Here is a 17,649-nt window from a genome sequence, read left to right on the forward strand (position 1 = left end):
TAAAATTGTTTTTGTCTAGAAAAAACTGAAATAAATAAGAAGGACACACACAAAGAGACACAAAACTATATTAAGGAATAATAAAAACAAAATAATTATAGGTACAGAAGACACACAGTAGAAATGAAAAAATACATTCAGATACTTTTTGACGATGATAAAGTTTATTCTCTACCATTTACAGATGACCAAATAAATGAAACAAGTCCAGAAATAACCAAAGAAGAAGTTATTAATGCAGTAACAGCTCAGAAGAATGGAAAACTCTACCAGTACAGACAATGCCAATGTCAAAATATAGGTATAAAATAATATATGACACGGGTAAGTTACCATCAGGCCAGTTAGAATCAACATGCGTAACATTACCAAACAAATCCAATGCCTCAATGTAATAACAATCTAATATTAAGTTTGATGCCTCGTATCCTTAAAACTTTACTCATAATCATTGATTTTCAATAAGCATTAAACTGCGTTATTAATCAAAAGATGATCGAAATTCTGGGAACATTCTGAAATTAACGACCAAGACTTGCTAATTATTCCAGAGCTATGTTGTGACCAAACGGCAACAATTACAACAAAGCACACAATATCCAAAGATATACGAATCTGACGAGAAGTGCAACAAGGGTACGTCTTATCACCGCTATTATTTAATCTGTTTTCAGAATAAGACAAGGTCCAAGGTGGAATCAAGATTAATGGAACCAGCATAGACACCAGTCCTACTAGCAAAGAACTCAACAAAACTTCAAAATATAATAAATGCGGTAGTTCATGATAGCGAAAATATTCAGTTTATATTTAAACGTTTCCAAAACTAAACTTCTATTATTTTCCAAGGTACAAACAAACGTACATTTGTATGCCAAGGGACAAATAATAGAACAGGTAACTTCCATAAAATCTTTGGGATCAAACATTAACAGCCAGTGTCACTAAAAAAAAAATAGTAATAGGAATCGAACAAGCGAGAAAAAATGTTTAAGAAAACATTTTTTACAAGATTAGACCTTAGTCTAGAGTTTAGAATTCGAATGATCAGATGTTAAGATTTATCTATTTTGCTGTATGGCTGTGAAAGTTGGACAATGGATTCTGAAACAGAAAAAAGAACAGATGCTCTTGAGATGTATATACACAGACGGATGCTGAGAATTCCATGGGTACAAAAAACTATTAACGGTGAGGTACCTTGGCGCATGCGTAAACAACAAGTATTACTAAGTATAACCAAAGAGAGAAAAATAAAATACTTGGGTCATGTGTTGAGAGGTAAAAGATATAAATTATTCCAGATTATATTGAAAAGTAAAACATAGTGCAAAAGATCAGTTGGAAGACGCCAGAACTCGTAACCAAAAGACCTGAAGAAATGGTTTGCATTGTTTTACAACTGCCGTTTAGATCACCAAGTTTCAAAAGATGATACAATAAGAAGAAGTTGAAGTGGCAGTTCTTCTATTTTACGACATTTTTTATTAAATAATTTTTCTTTTACAACTCTAATTTTTGTTTTAATGATTCTATTGTAATCTTCAATATTTTACTTTTCGTTTTTTTTTTGGTGTTATCCGTGAGTCTTAGGATTTCATTAGTGATCCATCCATTCATTAGTCATTCATTGTTGGTTATTAACGAGAATCTTCTAATAAACGAAACCAACGTCGAACAAGTGGACAAATATGCATACCTGGGAACAATGATTAACTCCACAAATGATTACAATCAGGAGATAAAAATAAGAATAGAAAAGGCTAGAGCAAATTTCAACAAAATGAGAAGAGTTCTATGTACCAGGGATTTAAAACTGGAACTAAGACTTAGGTTGGCGAGGTGCTATGTTTTTTTGACTTTATTTTATGGAATGGAATCTTGGACCTTGAATGCGACATCAATGAAAAAACTAGAATCATTTGAGCTGTGGGTGTACAGAAGAATTCTGAAAATATCATGGACAGAACACATCACAAACACAGAGGTTCTGGGAAGGATGAACAAAGAAATGGAAATTTTAAATTCAATAAAAACAAGAAAATTAGAATATCTCGGATATATTACACGTGGAGAGAAATACACCTTGCTCCAACTGATTATGCAGGGAAAGATCCAAGAAAAGAGAAGCATAGGGAGGCGTAGAATGTCATGGCTGCGTAACCTGAGAGAGTGGTACGGATGTACATCAAATGAACTTTTCAGAGCAGCCGCCTCAAAGGTCCGAATAGCTGTGATGATTGCCGACCTCCGCCGCGGAGATGGCACTTGAAGAAGAAGTTGGTTATTAATAGTGTTACGTAAAAATATGAGTCATAGTTTTAACCTTTAAAACATGTTTTTATTCACTAATAATTCTGTTTTATTGTAGAAATTTTGGCGAAGGATCTAGATTCAAATTATGGTGAATCATCCAACTAGATGCTTCTCGATTTTTCGATGCAAGACAATGCGATCTTTCGATGCTGTTCTAGTATATCAGGATTTCGTATATAAATACAACATTTTTATATGGAGGGACAGTTAATTCTCAAGACCCGCGCTCGCGAATTTGTTACGTACGGATATAATAAATTATTGTCAGATAAGTTAATATAAATAAAGAAATAAATTAAATCCGTAAGTGTTATAAATATTGAACCTTTTAATAAATTCACAACAAATGGTGTCAGAGTGAGATCGAACATAAATTAGACTTATAATAATAATACAAGTGAATATAAAATAAATTGTAAAAATGGCTACGATTTATGAGCTGACAGTGACTAATTTAAGAAGACATCTTGAAGACAGAGAATTAGCTTCCACCGGAAAAAAGGCTGAGTTAGTCCAACGACTAAAGAACGCTTTGCTAGAAGAAGGACTAGATCCAGAGACTTATATATTTGAAGACAAACATGATGCTGTCCTCTCGTCGATTTCGAAAGTTTCTGGTGACATCGCATCATTGGAGAACAAAGTTTCTGACGATATTTCGAAAGTTTCTTCTGATGTAGCCAAAGTTTCTGGTGACATCGCATCATTGGAGAACAAAGTTTCTGACGATATTTCGAAAGTTTCTTCTGATGTAGCCAAAGTTTCCGGCGACATCGCTTCTTTGGAAGACAAAGTTTCTAACGAGATTTCTTCGCTGGAAAGCAAAGTCTCTGCTAACATCTCTTCGGAAATCTCTAAAGTCACTTCTGAGATGTCTGCCCTGGACGATAGAATATCTTCGTTAAAAAACCAAGTTGCTGCCGATATGTTGGCCTTCGAAGAAAAGATATGGAAAGAGATGGAAAAGAAGATGGAGGAAACCGGGACAGCAGAGAGAGGAAACAATCCAATTACAGTGGAGACAAAAGAAGACGAGACGAAATGTAAGTTGGAAACACGACCGAAATTTGAAGGAAGTGGAGGTTCTGTCCATGTGAAAGTCCCAACTTTCGACGGAAAATCATCATGGAACAACTACATGAAACAGTTCGAATCAGCCGCAAGAGCAAATGGATGGTCTGAAAAAGAAAAGGCTGTAAACCTGACTATCGCTCTTCGAGGAGATGCCTTAGATGTGCTTCAGACCATAGCCGTAGAGGAGACCGATGATTTCGAACAACTGAAGAAGAGGTTAAATATGCGATATGGCCACGAACATTTGGAGCATGTATATCAGTCACAGCTTAAAAATCGTAGACAGAAGAAAGATGAGGCTCTTCAAGAATATGAGGTAGATATTGCCAGATTAGTACGATATGCTTATCCAACAGCTCCCGAAGACATGATGGAAAAATTGGCCGTTCAAACGTTTATTGATGGTCTTCGTGATCATGAAATGCAGAGAACACTGCGATTAGCTCGTCACAAAACGCTGGTTGATGTCTTATCCGCCGCCCTCGAATACGAGTCAGCTACGCAGGCCTCTGGCGGGTACAGTAAAGTTAGAACTGTAAAAGAGGAAGGAGATGAAGATAAACTTGACCAGCTCGTTAATATGATAAAAAGCATGACATACAAGAAAACGAAGACCATCAGATGCTGGAATTGTGGCGAAATAGGACACGTACGAAGCTCCTGTAAGCACCCTAGGTACGACGCAAGTCAAGAAACTCACCATCAGGAAAACTAGAACGGGTCAGCCTTAAGGGGGCAGCTTTGACCCAGAACTTTTCCAAAGACCCTCTCATACTAATAGCTTCTTTGAAATGTCGTGAAGATAGTGTATATGTAGATGGAGACATAAATGGTAAAAAGCATACGTTGTTGGTGGATACCGGAGCGACCAGAACCATTATACGCCCAACAGTTATAAACAACCGTAAGAAACTATTACCAACGAGGTTGCGACTTCGGACCGCTACAGGTGAAAATGCCAACATTCATGGAGAAATCCAGGTACAATTGGGAGTTGGAGCAGAAAAGTTCGTCCATACTGTTATAGTTGCTGACATCGAAGAGGATGTTATTAGAATGGACGTAATGAATATGCATGGATTCCAATTGGATTTTAAGAATAAGGTAATCAAGGTTGGCAACGAGGAGGTATTTCTTCATCCACATAATGACAATACCGTGCAAGCAGCCATTACAGAAGATACAGTCGTGCCTGCGAGAAGCGAAACGATCATAGTAGCGACTACAGGGAATTGTAGACGAAGGGACACCTGTTATGATGGAGCCTTGGAACCACGACGATGAGGTTGGCCGTGGAATCATAATTGGAAAGGAATTGGTGACTTCGGCTAAAGAAATTCCTGTGAGACTTATCAATGTCAACGACTACCCAGTGACCATCAAGAAAGAGACAAAGGTAGGAACTTGTGTACCTGTGACATCCATAATCCGTCAGGCGACAACATCTGATAATTCCAACGACAAATTCGACCAAATGGTTGCAGTTGCAGGACAGTCTCTAAATCAGATGGAGAAAAGGAAATTAAGGGAATTTCTTCGGCAGTATCGTGATATTTTCGTACCGAAAGGAGGAAAGACGGGAAGAACTACCGTTGTCAAGCATAAAATTGATACTGGTAATGCTAAGCCAATTCGTCAAACAGCTCGACGATTACCACAGGCGAAAAGAGAGGAAGCTGAAACGATTGTTCAGGAAATGAAGAAAGACGGGGTGATAGAACCTTCTACGAGCCCATGGGTCTCTCCGGTGGTCCTGGTTAAGAAGAAAGACGGAACGACAAGGTTCTGTGTGGATTACCGTTTGCTGAACAACGTTACCAAGAAAGATAGTTATCCTCTGCCTCGGATCGATGACACATTGGACACATTGGCTGGAAGTAAATTGTTTTCTACTTTGGATTTGAAGTCTGGATACTGGCAGGTAGAAATGGACCCAGTAGATAAAGAAAAGACGGCCTTCACCACAGGATCTGGATTGTGGCAATTCAACGTTATGCCATTTGGACTCTGTAATGCTCCTGCGACATTTGAGAGGCTTATGAAAAATGTGTTGAGAGGGTTATCTTGGAAAACATGCCTGGTTTATTTGGATGACATAATCGTCTTGGGGGAGACATTCGAAGAACATCTGAAGAATTTAGAAAACGTTTTTAATCGACTTAAAGCTGCCCAATTGATGTTAAACCCCAAGAAGTGCCAGCTATTTCAAGGTAAAGTCAATTATCTGGGTCATATAGTCAGTAAAGAAGGAGTGGCCGTGGATAAGGGAAAAATCGATTCCATTAAGGAATGGCCAAAACCAACTGACAAACATCAAGTGAGAAGTTTTCTTGGACTATGTACTTACTACCGGAGGTTTATTAAGAAGTTTGCAGATATCGCTAAGCCATTAACGCGACTTACGGAGGAAGCAAGAGATTACCGCTGGGATACAGACTGCCAAAATGCCTTTGAGACCTTGAAAAAGCATTTAATAACAGCACCAATTTTAGGGTATCCACTGCCAGAAGGAGAGTTCATCTTAGATACAGATGCAAGTAATGTGGGAATTGGAGGAGTGCTGTCTCAGATTCAAGGAGGACAGGAACGAGTCCTCGGATATTTTAGTAAAGTTCTTTCAAAACCTGAGCGGAATTATTGCGTCACGAGAAGAGAACTTCTGGCAGTAGTGAAATCAGTAGAGCACTTCTATCAATACCTCTATGGAAGGAAGTTTTTAATCCGAACCGACCATGCCGCCCTTAAGTGGTTGATGCAGTTTAAGAATCCAGAGGGTCAGATAGCCAGGTGGATCGAACGACTCCAAGAATACGATTTTAAGATTGAGCACCGAGCCGGAGTTAGCCACAGAAACGCTGATTCTCTTTCCAGACGGCCATGCCCAGCAGAGTGTCCCCACTGCAACAAAACGGAATCCAAGGAAGCAGCAGTGCTAAGAACGACGATTGTCAACGACGACTGGACGCCTACTAAGATAAGGGAAGAACAAGAGAGAGATCCAGTTATACAGAAAATCCGAAAATGGAAAGAGGAAAACCGTCGACCACCTTGGCAGGAAATATCAAACCTATGCTCAGTAGTGAAGACGTATTGGGCCCAGTGGGACTCATTTATCATCGAAGATGGCTTGCTCAAACGAGTCCTGGAAAATGATGACGGTTCAGAGAAAAGAAGACAGTTGGCGATCCCAAAGAGCAGAATAGCCGAAGTACTTCGTCAGTTACACGACAGTCCATCGGGAGGGCATTTTGGTGTAAGGAAAACCCTTCAGCGAATTCGGGAACGGTTTTATTGGATGAACAGTTCCGACGACGTAAAAGACTGGTGTAAGAAATGTACTATTTGTGCTACGAGTAACGGGCCTCACCGGAAAAGGAGAGCTCCTATGAGACAATATAATGTTGGAAGCCCGTTTGAAAGAATAGCTTTGGACATTGCAGGACCATTTCCAGAAAGTGAAAATGGGGGCAAGTACATGTTGGTAGTAATGGATTACTTCACTAAGTGGGTCGAGATTTACGCACTTCCAGACCAGAAGGCCGCCACCGTTGCAGATAAGTTGATCCAAGAATATATCAGCCGATTTGGAGTGCCTTTGGAGATCCATAGTGACCAAGGCAGGAACTTCGAAAGTGATCTATTCCAAGGAATATGTGATAGACTAGGCATGAAGAAAACAAGAACTACCGCGTATCATCCGCAATCGGATGGTATGGTAGAACGAATGAATAGGACAGTTGGCAAGTATTTAACAAAGATGGTGTCCGATCATCAGCGAGACTGGGACCAATACCTTCCGTTCTTCACAATGGCCTACAGATCTGCTGTTAACGAATCAACGGGCCAGACACCAGCCAGAGTCCTTTTCGGACGCGAAATGCGACTACCTTGTGATCTAGAATTTGGGTGTCGACCTGGAGAAGATGTAGCAGGTGAATATTATGTGATCGAATTACGAAGAAGAATGGACGATGTACATGAGTTGGTCCGTTCCCACCTTCAGATCGCTAGCGACCGAATGAAGAAACGGTACGATACACAAGCCGAAAAGGGTTGCTTTAAGAAGAACGACAAAGTATGGCTGTATAATCCCAAGAAGCGAAAAGGTTGTTCTCCCAAATTGCAGCAGTTTTGGGAAGGTCCATACCTCATCATGGAGAAGATCAACGATGTCATCTACCGAATAAGCAAGATTCCGAGGGGAAAGCCGATGATAGTACACCATAACCGGTTGGCATCTTTCGAAGGTGACCACGACGTAGATGAAGAAGTGGAAGTAAACCAAGTCCAAGATGTGTCTGACCTCACGTTTGAGGAATTCATGGGTGCCTATGGAGGTACCGGTAAAGCGAGACATGGTGTTACCACTGAAGAAAAGCAAGATCTACTCGCGCTCCCCGATGACTACTCGCTGGCCCTTACCATCCTGGCCAGTATCAAAGACGCACCAGGGTTGGCATCCGTCTTTCGAAGGAAGTTTGGTCGAGTTGCAGAACTTCAATGCCAAGTGCCAGCTCCCGGTAAAACCTTGAAACTCCAAGATGCATCACGTTACCTTTTCTACCTGGTAACAAAAGACACTGCCCGTGACCAACCTACCTACCGAGATGTATGGGAAGCCTTACTTCAATTGAGAGGGCACGTACTAGAGTCCGACGTGCAAAAGTTAGCCATGCCAAAGTTGGAGTGCCGCCAATTAGATTGGAGGGTTATCCGAAATATGGTGGAGGAGATCTTTAAAGACACCGAAGTCCAGGTGTTAGTCTGTTGCAATCCGCATAGTTACTGGTGCGGAGAGAAAACCGTCCCTTGTCATTTTTATACAACTGGAAGTTGTAAAAGAGGGTCCAGTTGCCGATACCAGCATACCGTTCCAGTTCTAGTCCCAACAAGGTTCCAGGAGGAACCATCTTTTGAGAGGGGGGCAATGTTACGTAAAAATATGAGTCATAGTTTTAACCTTTAAAACATGTTTTTATTCACTAATAATTCTGTTTTATTGTAGAAATTTTGGCGAAGGATCTAGATTCAAATTATGGTGAATCATCCAACTAGATGCTTCTCGATTTTTCGATGCAAGACAATGCGATCTTTCGATGCTGTTCTAGTATATCAGGATTTTGTATATAAATACAACATTTTTATATGGAGGGACAGTTAATTCTCAAGACCCGCGCTCGCGAATTTGTTACGTACGGATATAATAAATTATTGTCAGATAAGTTAATATAAATAAAGAAATAAATTAAATCCGTAAGTGTTATAAATATTGAACCTTTTAATAAATTCACAACAATAGCTTTATTGTTTTGTGTTGCTCGGCATAATAGGTTTGTTCTAATTTCAGTAGTCTTCAATATAACATTATTCTTCTGTTTTATTGAAGTTCCTCTTGTAGCTTTTTTATAATATGTTGGCTATTATTTTAAATACAGTTCGTTTTTAGTTTATTAGTCGGTTGTAGGCGTATTTTTTTTAAATCTCAGTTTTATCACTAAGCAAGAAGTTATTATCTGAGGAAATATCTGCCCCAAGTAGTATCTTAGTTACGTTGATTGAGTTTTGGTGTCTTTTATTGATTGATATAATCGATCTGGTTTCTGATGATCTCATTTTTTGTATTTACTTATGACTTTTAAGTAAATAAACGACTCTATGATTTTTTTCCGTACTGCAGCCAATTGGCTTATTGTTTGTTGTGTATATTGTAGTGTTTCCTGTAACGTCATTATTATTTATTAAAGCCGATTTCATTATCTACAAAGAATCGTTTATTATATCAAAAGAGTGACATTTATTTTTAAATAAAAGTTCGCACGATTTTCAAACAACACTCAGATATTATTTTCGGTTAAACAGTGTCTTAATTGGGTTAGTTCTAGAACGTACGTTAATTAACGGATGGAAATGTATAATAACAACTATACAACAACCGTTGCTCTAGATTTTCGATCCTTGTTTTATTTAAGTAAGAGCGATTTGTGTGCTAACAGGAAATTGCTTTTTTGCTACAATATCATAAAAATCATACGACTGGAATGTATCATAATTAGTTTTATATCCTGGACAGAAATTTATACTACTTTTTTATATTCTGCCGTCTAAAAAATATAAAACAACTAATAATGCTAAAAATATTTTTCTGCTATGGAAAATTAAAAAAATATGCTAAAAACAATTACTTGATGTTTAACAATGAATACGTGATTTGTTTATATTGATTTTGCTAATAATTTTGGCACTGTTGTTCTTATAAAAAGACTGAAAGAGAACTTTTTACATAATAGATAATTATGACAAAATTTTAATTTTGAAGAGAGTTGGTTTTCGCAGTATATATTTTTATTTAATAAAGATTTTTAAAAGAATGTTCTGCTATCTACGACAAGATTATGTATTAGTCGTTATAAAATAATTACTACAATTATTGTTAAATATCACCAAGTACTTTTTAATTTCTACATCATTTAAAAAATCGTTATAAAGGGTACCCTTCGTTAAAAAGGACAAAATGCCTTCACTCCCAAAATTCAATTTTTTTGACCCCTTTTTTGAAGATTGGATCCCTAAAAACATCAATTTTTCGTTTTTTTAAAGTAAGATGCGATTAATTTAAAAATTTTAAAAAATTCACACGCCTATTTAAGGCTTTTATAAAACTTATCTATTTTTTAGAGATTTGTAGGTTAAGTAGAAATAAAAATACATTTTTTTTGTAAAAAACGTATAGCTTTTTTTGGTGAAATCTGGAGGTCCATTTTTTTATTTTATGTATTTGATCAAGAAATATATCTCTTATTTTTTCAGATTTTTCCGTATGGCGCGTATTTATTCCGTATATTATATCAATGTTTTTTATAGGTTATATATATTCTAAAATAAATGAGGCTTTTAAAACATTCAAAAATTGGCAAAATACCTTTAAACCTGCAAAACTCTATGTGTTTTTTAAAATTTTTAAGGGTTTTTGCGGAGTTAATCATATTTCTTGAGATCGATACAACCTAAATAATTTTTTTTTTATTTTTTACGATAAATCTTATTAAAAATAATACAGCACAATTTTAGCCCGCCAGTCCCTATCCCAAAACTGTCAATCTTTTTTCGGTAGGTTGCAATCTACCGAAAAAAATCTAAAAAAAATAGTTGGGAGTTTTACAAAACTTTTTTAGTTTCTATACTAGACTTTTATCTATACTGACCAGTAGGTTCAGTATAGATAACCTAAAAATGCATTTTTTAAAGACCTCATAACTTTTTTTTGGAGAGGGCTACAAGCCCAATTTTTTTTATTTTGTATTTTTTTGTTTTGTCTGATTTTTTCAGATTTTTTTCGTGAGTTGCACCATCTTCGAAAACCCGAAAAACTATTTTTTATGCGTTTTGGGGATTTTCTCCATTTTATAAATTTCAAATTATATCAAACCTCCCAAAAAAAAATCCAAATTTTTTGGATTTTTAAAGATGGCGAACCATGAGGAAAACTTTGAAAAAAACTCAGACATATATTTTTTGATCATATATAAAAAATAGAAAAGTGGACCTGGAGCCATTTCCAAAATAAAAGTTATACGCTTTTTTCGAAAAAAAAAAAAAAGGTTTCGTACACTAAACCTACGTATTCTTATTTTTTAATTACGTAAAATATAAAAATATGAGAAAATTGATTCAGGTTATGTCGATCTCAAAAAATATGATTACCCCACCAAAACCCTTACAAAAACCTGAAAAACGTGGATTTTAGGCGGGTCCAAAGGAGTTTCGCCCAATTTTTGAATGCTCTAAAGACCTCATTTAATTTAAAATATATATAACCCATAAAAAAATCTATTTTAAAGTCTATAAAAGAAAAATAATCTCCCAATACCTCTAAAAAAAACAGTTTTTCGGATTTTTAAAGATGGCTCAAAATACAAAAAAATCTTAAAAATACCAGAAATATAATTTATGACCAAATTATACACAAAATAAAAAAAAAATTGGAAAAATTGAAAAAAAGTGTTTCCCTATTTTTTAAATATAAAATGGAGAAAATCCTCCAAAACCCCTAAAAAATCAATGTTTCGTATTTTTGAAGACGGCACGCCATACGGAATAATCTGAAAACAATCAGAGACATAGCTTTTATTTAAACACATAAAACAAACCAAATTGGACCTTAAGCTACCTTCAAAAAAAAAAAAAAATTATACGCTTTTTTCGAAAAAAAAAAAATGAATTTTTAGGTTATGTACACTCAACCTACGGGTCCTACGGGTCTACAAAAAACAAACAAGCTTTGTTAAAGCCTCATTTATGTGTGTGAATTTTTTGAATTTTTTAAATAAATTTCATCTTCCTTAAAAAAATTTAAATGAAATATTGACGTTTCTGTGGGTAGGAGCAGGGGGAGGGGATTAACGGGCTAAAATTTTGCAGAGCCTTATTTTTTAATCACATAGAATGTAAAAAATTTTCGAGATGTGGTTTCACAGATGAATCCTGAGAATATCTTACATAGATAGAATCAGGAATAAGGAATCTTGAATTTTGCGAAGACTTTAAATGCAAATGAAATAAAGATACAAAAATTACAATATCTTGACCACTTGATGAGAAAAATAATGCGAAATCCCATTGAATGATTGAATTCCTCATTTAACCAGGGTTTCAAAGCAGCAGTGAAGAAGTTTAAATCATTATGATGATCGTCAACCTTCAAAAGAAGAGATAGCATTTAAAGAGAATGATATCGGGAGACGAATACAAAAATTATGTACAAGTCAGTACGAGGAACAAAAGAGCAGTTGATAACGAGATATGATGGGTATTTCGTAAAAAGATTCTCGGTTTTTATTCCACATATAAACCGACTGTTACCAAAATGTTAACACTGATATACATTTGCAGTTGTTTTTATTAATATTTATTGATAAAATTAGAGCTTACTACGATAGTTTTAATAGACAGAGTAGTTTATCACAGTCATCGTACTAAGATTCCATGAAAGGTGTCGCGATATGTTTGAACTATAATAAAAGCTGAAAGACATAACTGAGATTACACGACAATATTTATAATCTGTAAGACAATAAAATAAATATAATTGCAGATATCTTTAATCATTTACGTACATAGAAAAAGATCCAAGATTTTTTTTGCAATTTAAAGAAGTTAATTTAAATGACCGTTTATACATTTAACTTTGCAAATGACTTATTTATTAACGATTCGTTTGAAAGTTCTTTTAAAGTTGACTTTAAAACGCAAAAAGTACTTGGCTTAATCAAACGAAACAATTGTTTTCAGTGCCCTTTATGGAAAAAAATTGCTTAATGTATCGTAACTCACGCCGATACACAACTAATTGGCTTCAAACACAAATTTCAGCGTTTTTCATTTATTATCTTACACAAATAGACCGTTTATAGCTATTAAATGGTATTCATATAGCATAAACGTCCGGCAGTGGTTCAATAAAGTATTATGGGGAAGTATTTTGTTGCACTCGTGATTTCAAAGCCTATTTGCATGTTTGCAACTCTGTGAAAATGAACTCGAAAGCAGTCAAATTATAAGCTCAACGTAGTGCCTATCAATTAGCTCTTGTTTGAAGTTGTCGCCAAATTTTACCACAAATTGTTTATATACACATGTGAACCACAATATAAATATGTACAGTACACACAGCATATCAACGCTATAAAAGATGTATACAGGAAGGGCGATATCGAACGAAAAATCCAACGCATGTACCTGTACATGTTAAATTTAGTTAAATTTTACATATGTTAATATTAAATAAAAGATATATAAAAATATAAAAAAAGAACTAAATACAATTAATATAAATACTAAATTATACCTAAAAATTTGGTGGTTATTTAATATGCGTACCATATTCCAAAAATAAGCGGTTTGATCCCTTATATTTGTAATTAATTTATGTAAGTTAATTTATATTTTAAAATGTAATTAAGTGAAAAAAATGATGGTATTTGGCAATACGCCTAGAAAGTATATTGAATTTTCTTTTATTTTATAGAGCATAAATCCATTACGAATGGATTGTACCAAACTTTGAATAATAGTTGTCTAATTTTAGGCACGTTTAAATTAGATTCTCTTATTGTGATTTTTTGTAAAAAAGACATTGACAGTATATATATATATATATATATATATATATATATATATAAAAATGTTCTAAAATGCAGAAATAATTAAATTGCGTCACAAATGATATGAAAGACGCGCAAGTTTTTGGAAGACAATTCAAAAGAAATAGGTCGTTAGAAGTTTGATCACCCTCTAGAAGGTACATTACATATTAAATGCCAGTCACATTATATATTATAAGTCTAAAAACTGCTGCTGAGTTTAAAATCAATGATTAAATGGTTTTAGGAAGTAGATACGTAGCAAAAAAATATACGGGGAACGGGACATATCGAGCCGCAAGCCCCTCTTTCTGTACTCCTTATGCATTGGTCGATCCACTACACCAGCCAGTGTTATAGTATTCTAGTAGTAGTTATAGTATTACAGACCAGTAATATAGTCTAAGTAGCAGATACATTAAGAATTTTAAACTACTACATTAACCTTTTTATTTTCTGGTCTGGGTCTGAACTATCGACCACTAGAACATTTAGAATGAAGTGAATGCGATTTATACAAAGACGAATATACAAAGAAAAACGTGACTAGTCCGCTGTATGGCAAAAAATAATGTAATTAAGGTTTTATTAGGATAAGACTAGATACTTAAACTTCTTCTTTTTATAGTGCGTTAACGAATAATCTTTAGGCTAGACGTCTGTCTACGAAGGCCTCCAACTTGTTAATAAAGCAATATTTTTAATGTCCATGTCTCCATGGCGTAATACAATATGGACCATAAATAGCATTTAACCATCCTGTAACGCATATTTAAGGAAAGCTTGTGGTTACATAGCAGCGGTTTAAATTTAATAAAAGTTTGTCTTACTTGTTTTGTACGGCATTTTATTTATTGTTGAGGATCTCATTAGTCATTCACTATCCTTCCCAAGTATTGAAGAGTTTTCACTTGCTCGATTGGAGCATTAGTTACTTACAGCTGTATTCTTAAAAGTTTATTTTTTGTTATTGCCATGCATTTAGTTTTTCCAGCATTTATCTTCATGCCATAGATTTTTTTCTACAGAATTTAATTAATTTAGCATCAGCTGCATATACTGTTTATTACATGTGACAAAAAGTTAATTTATTAAATATGTTCTTTTGTTGCAGTTTTGTACAAGAGTATTTAAGCAGGAAGCTGCTTCACGTGTATCCAGTCCGCTCTTAAACCTTAATTGTGTCTCGGTGCTTAACTCTTTAAGCTTTCTAAACATTTTGGTATGGAGGATGCGAATAAATATTTTGATCAAATGGTTCATTAAACTGATCAGTTTGTTATCTTTCCATTTTACCGGTCTTTGTGATTTGAGGATTATTAAAAGTTTGAATAAAGTTAAACCATTGGAATGTGACCAGTCTTATGTCGATTTTGTCATTTACCAAAAGTTTTATGGCTTCCGTAATAATACCATCCGGTCCAAAGGCCCTGTCCAGTTTTACTCTACTTTGGCACAAATCATGGGAGGATAGGATAATTTACGTGGGTAAGGTAGTAGATGGCAGATTCGATATATAAGTTATACATAGCGATGAAGAATATTCTGTCCTTATTTCAGGTAGTTTTTCTCGGTATGTGCATATTCTCCTTGTTTATTCTTCAGGCGATTCTCATTGTGTTTCTTGTATACACTCGAAATTTCTTTAACATTTTTATGTAGCCCACAGCTGTCCTTAGTTTCTCATAATAAATCCAGTTATTTACAACATTTTTTCATCCAGCTTTACTTTGAAATTTTAATTTTTTCCTTTATCGTACGTTGGGTTTTCTAGTATTTTTGTTGGTTCTGATGTATTTTGTACTGTCTGCGTTGCCTTATTAGATCAAGTATCTTTTCTGTCATTTACTCGTTTTTGTAACTTCTTTTTCACAGATTTCCTTTATGCAATTTACTTCTATATTTCTTAAGTTCCCGTTGATGTATTTACTGTATGTGTTTCTAAGCTCTTTGTCTTGCATACATTTTTTAATTTTGTATCATATGACCTGAACGGTCCTACGAATACAATATTCTTGGTGATAACATATACTACGTATTGGATATGACAAAATCATACTCTTAATAAAATTAAATTAGTAACTATTTTCGCTCATTTTTAATACCCTCACCGAAATCGCCTACTGCATCACCACATATACCCTTGTCAACTTTGGCGTTAAAAACGCCCATTAAAATGTTGATATCGTTGTTCTTTGTGACCTTTTATATTCCATTTATATCTTTGTAGAAATTTATTGTTACACAATTGGCGCCCAACGTGGGATTATAGGGCTATATCTGGTACACGCATGGAACTAAATCTGCAGAAAGGTCTAATGTAGGAATATACATTGGTGAAAAGGTAAATATTTCTATTTTAATAGCAGACTATAGCTCTGTATTGCAGACAAAGATTTATGCAATCTTGTATTATGCAAAAAAACTAACATGATTACTTTTAAACTTAAGAGAAACAATATTTGCAATGAGAGTTAAGCTAATATGAGTTCTCTTAGCGCTGGACTCGGGGATAGTGTGGGAATTTTAAAAAGAACTCGATAGACTGGCGGAACATCAGTATTGTAATAGTTGTACGGGTGTCATAGTGGTACGGGTTTCAGGTCATCGCAAAATATATGGCAATGAAAGAGCTAATAAACTTACCACAAGAAGATTAGCTACGAATACTTCGTTTCAGAGACAGTTGTAGGTTGTACACTTGACAAGTGTAGGCAATCAAGCACACAAGAAAATGTATATTAGAAATTGCCATAATATAGCTAAAATACTAAATTATAATCCTAATCCTGAATCTGAATCATAACGTTTTTCTTTACTGGATATATTTAAGTCAAGAGATATGTTCACAAAATGGAATCGTTTCATAAAGACACTATAGCAAATAACCTGAAATAAACAACTATATTTTGCATAACTTTAAAGTACCTACTAAATTACAGGCGACAAACACTTTTTGGAGATTATCATCAAATGACTCCAAAAACACATGCAGTTTAATTGGTTTATAACAGATGACTCCTTAAAAAAATGCTATTAATTTCCAAATAAAATATATACGTTATTTTTTTAAACTTAACCCGAAACGAAAGTTAAGTATAATAATTAATTTATATGGACAATATATAAATCGAAACAACAACGTTTTGACACACCCTTTATTTAATATTTGTTTAATAACAACAATTTTTCATAATTTTGAGGTACTTATCCCCCACTTGATATGTGCTCTAGTATTACAAATTTGAAAACCAGCAACTTCTTACTTATTGTCTTCTGTCCTCTGCGCTATTCATAATCATTTATTTCTGGACACTTTTCTGTACTTAACTAACATTTATATAGGATACTATATTATTATACCTAGAAAAAGGTTAAAATTCAGATACTCGCAAAGCATTATGTTGCTAAGTTCCATACTGTGCTATAAAAATTTAATTGTTGATTTTTTTTTAATATTTATTTAGTCTTTAAGTTTTTTATTTATTTTTACATACTTTCTAGACGTATATTTACAAATTATGATATAAAAAAACAAATTATAATATATAAAATATAGAACCACATACAACGTACTAAAAGAGTTCGGCAAGTATAAGCATATTTAGTTTTTATTAAACTGCTTAATATATACACTTCTTTCCTTCCATTTCACAATTCTTTCCATTATAAATCACTTTATATAAAAAAATCGATATAAAAGTTAATAGATGAAAATATCTATTAATTATAAAACGGTAGCAATAGGGACTTCATTTATAGGTAGACTAATCTATAAAAAATTAGCAATGCATTTAATAAATTAGGAAAAATTTTAAAGCCTTTAACAAAAAGTATAGTCAGAGGAAGAACAGAACTATTGATATAAAACTTGTATTAAATTTATTCTCACTTCCGTGTCATAGACACAGATAAAAATAAAAAGCCACTAAAGACGTCCAGCCTGCTTTGAAAGTAAAATACTTCATCACATATACAATTATGTACGAGAGAAAGGAATTTGACTCAGGTACTACGGTTTTTACAATGAATCCAGTATAAATCGATTTAAAAAATTAAGCAAGTTACGATGGCTAGGACATGAAGACAGACAATGAAGGAAATGTAACCTCCCAAATTT

The sequence above is a fragment of the Diabrotica undecimpunctata genome, chromosome 1, assembly GCF_040954645.1.
Source record: "Diabrotica undecimpunctata isolate CICGRU chromosome 1, icDiaUnde3, whole genome shotgun sequence".
Taxonomy (NCBI): domain Eukaryota; kingdom Metazoa; phylum Arthropoda; class Insecta; order Coleoptera; family Chrysomelidae; genus Diabrotica; species Diabrotica undecimpunctata.